Here is a 3,747-nt window from a genome sequence, read left to right on the forward strand (position 1 = left end):
TAGACACTCATGACTATATTGGGCTACCTGGATAATCCAGGATCATCTCATTTTAAGATCATACGAATAGAAATGGCAACCATCTACAGCCTCAATTTCCTCTTGACAGCACACAACCCAGCGTATTCACAGGTTTCAGGAATTAGGATGTGGACACCTTTGGGAGCTGTCATTTCCCTACCACAAAAGACAGGGGAGGCAGCAGTTGCTGGAACACAAAGGAGCTAGGGTCTCTGTGTCACCTTTAGTAGGAAGTTGGCATGCATGGTAGATATCTCCTGTCCACTTTTTCACCTGGCTATAGTGGAACAGTGTTAATGCAAATGCTTAAAGCACACACCTCAAAGGCAATAAGAAATAGTTTAGCTCTTGGGGCAAGATGGCAGGGGATGAGGTTGGAGTGACTCTTGGGCAGCCACACCTTTCACGACAGGATCTTTCTACCTTGGACATTATGAAGTTAAAGCTACTTTCACATGAAGTTATCAGCAGACAAGCCACGATTAATATAGATTTATAAACTTGATGACCCAAGTTGTCCTCAGCCAGAATGTTATAGGTCTTGTGGAAGTGGTTTCCTACAGATATTCCAGGAACTAAAGGAAACTTCAAATTAGTCAGGCATGTTTCCTTTGTTGACTGTTCTGGCCATATTTTATGGCTACGATGCTGAATGATGCAGCAGTGATGGATGCAGCTCTTCTATTAATAGCTGGTAATGAATCTTGCCCTCAGCCTCAGACTTCAGAACACCTAGTTGCAATAGAAATCATGAAACTCAAGCATATTTTGATCCTACAGAATAAAATTGATCTGGTAAAAGAAAGTCAGGCTAAAGAACAATATGAACAGATTCTTGCATTTGTACAAGGAACAGTGGCAGAAGGAGCTCCAATTATTCCAATTTCTGCTCAAGTTAAATACAATATTGAAGTTGTCTGTGAGTACATAGTAAAGAAAATTCTGGGCTGGAGATCTGGCTTAGTGGTTAAGCACTTGCCTGTGAGGCCTAAGAACCCCGGTTTGAGGCTCAACTCCCCAGGACCCATGTTACCCAGATGCACAAGGGGTGCACGCATCTGGGGTTTGTTTGCAGTGGCTGGAGGCCCTGGCACGCCCATTCTCTGTCTCTCTCTGCCTCTTTCTTGCTCTGTCTGTTGTTCTCAAATAAATAAATAAAATAAATAAACAAAAAAAATTTAAGAAAATTCCAGTACCCCCACGAGACTTTACTTCAGAACCTTGACTCATTGTTATTAGGTCATTTGATGTCAACAAACCTGGCTGTGACGTTGATGACCTTAAGGGTGGTGTGGCTGGTGGTAGTATTCTAAAAGGAGTATTAAAGGTGGGCCAGGAGATAGAAGTGAGACCCGGTATTGTTTCCAAAGATAGTAAAGGGAAACATGTGCAAACCAATCTTTTCCAAAATTGTTTCACTTTTTGCGGAGCATAATGATCTTCAGTGTGCTGCTCCAGAAGGTCTTATTGGAGTTGGAACAAAAGTTGACCCTCCTCTGTGCCGGGCTGACAGAATGGTGGGACAAGTGCTTGGTGCTGTTGGAGCTTTACCTGAGATATTCACTGAGTTAGGAATTTCCTGTTTCCTACTGAGACGCCTCTAGGTGTGTGCACTGAAGGAGACAAGAAAGCAGCAAAGGTCCAAAGGCTAAGAATAAAGGGCTTATGGTCAACATTGGATCCTTGTCAACAGGAGGGAGAGTTAGTGCTGTGAAGGCTGATTTGGGCAAAATTGTTTTGACTAATCCTGTGTGCACAGATGTAGGAGAAAAAATTGCCATTAGCCGAAGAGTTGAGAAACATTGGCGCTTAATTGGTTGGGGTCAGATAAGAAGAGGAGTGACAATCAAGCCAACCGTAGATGATGACTGAAAACTCCCAGCTACACAATACATTTGGAAGAGTTAGAACTTCGTTTAACAACTAGAGGTATATTTTCAAAGCAATATTAGAGGAATAATTTCACAGCTCCTTCATTTGATAGGTAGCTGTAAGTTTATTCTCATTTTTGCATGATGAAAAGCTAACCTCCAGAACAATATAGGATCTATGATAAGCGTAAAAATTTGGTATACAATGAGATTAAACCTATATTTTCACAGAGGTTAAAGAATTCCAAAATGTCTAATTTATACAGTCAGGCTGTTTAAAATAACTTGCTATGCTAGTCTTTCCTGCATCACACCTATCATAGAATTTGTCTGAAATAACTTTTTTTTTCTTTTTCATGATTCTATCTTTCAGTAGCTCCACAATAAAGGGACTTTTCTAGTAAAAACTGATAGATACAAATTTTCATTGAAGACTAGCTCCCTTTTGTTTGACTCTCATATTTTGTATTATGTCTTTAAAATTTTGAGCAGAAACAATACAAACAGGCTCACAGGAGGCTGACTCCTAGAATATGAGTGCTCATTCCCATGGGCCTGAAGTTAGTCTTCCCCACTCTAGTACACCAGATGATTTTAGTGAACTCATCAGGCTCTTTCCAGGATTTATTCTCCAGTGGTTTTTATTTTAGTGGAGCTGGGGATGGAGCCCTGGGCCTCTTGGCTGCTATAAGCACTCTACTGTCTCCACCCCAGCCTTGGGTATTGTTAGTTGATATGGTAATGACATCCATAGACTGTAATACATGTTGATCTCTGGGCTTTGGACCTTGCAAAAGGTGAAAGATGTTCAAAAAAATTGAGTGAGCCCTTTTGATTTTTATATCTCATTCTCCATGCCCCTGAATTTTTCTTACACTGTGCTTTTAAGTTTTTACTTATGTTTTTTGCTTTGCTATTCTAGTAAGACAATGATTCTCAATACCAGATGACATGAGAATTGTTAGAGTAAGCTTTTACAAAACAGGGAAAAAAGTTGCTTTGATTTAGGGTTCAGATATTGAGTCTATTAAAAACAAGTTTTTAAAAGAAACAAGTTTAGAAAGTTAAGAAGTAGGCATATTAAGTAATGGATGCTACTGAGGTTTAGTAATTTGCTAATCTTTAATTTGCTTTAAATTTTCATTGAGAGGGGAATTTATACTACAGTTAATAGTGTTCTCTTTCAGATATTGATGCTGCCTTACAGGAGTTTAGAAGATGTGGCTATAGGTCATTTCTTAAATTTAAATGTTTTGAGGGTGAATACTGACATGTACTTGATAAACTTTGAAGGGTTGTATTGTTGCATGAAGAACACATTTACAAAAATAAATTCTTAACCAAATATTAATTTTTTTAAATATAATCTCACCAGAACTGAAAATAAATGTCTTACAATTCATTTTAAGCAGAGCCATGTGAATTTCAGCAGCTTTATAAAGCACTGTGCTTAATGTAATGGTTATCCACAGGAATAACTGAAAACAATGAACCTTATGGTTGTGGTTGTCAATGGAAGATGTTATTTTATTGAGAAAGTGCTCATTAATTGATGTTACTGATGAAAGTAAATTGGAAATATAAACTTTCTTGTCTCTACCCAGCACAAAAAAAAGTAATAGTTTAGTCTGGAGTCAAATATGATTGACAATAGCCCAAGGAATACAGATTGAGATGGTTGGATTTTAGGGAAGGAGAGGAAAGGAGGTAGTTTGAGAGAGACAGCCAAGTCTAATTCTCCTTCAGGGAAGAGTTTACTTAATGAGAGTTACTAAAGGTGCAGGAAGTATGGTAAAGGTACTGAAAGACAGTTTCAGCAGTACCCACCAGATGAAGTGAAGCATCCACTCTTAAT

At 38.6% G+C, this 3,747-nt stretch overlaps 1 pseudogene; it reads left to right on the forward strand.

Annotated features, from left to right (window-relative positions):
* Positions 1–379: 379 nt before the first annotated feature.
* LOC101610153 lies at positions 380–1,913 on the forward strand (annotated as a pseudogene).
* The last annotated feature ends 1,834 nt before the right edge of the window (positions 1,914–3,747 follow it).

Source organism: Jaculus jaculus, chromosome 7, assembly GCF_020740685.1.
Source record: "Jaculus jaculus isolate mJacJac1 chromosome 7, mJacJac1.mat.Y.cur, whole genome shotgun sequence".
NCBI classification, from domain to species: domain Eukaryota; kingdom Metazoa; phylum Chordata; class Mammalia; order Rodentia; family Dipodidae; genus Jaculus; species Jaculus jaculus.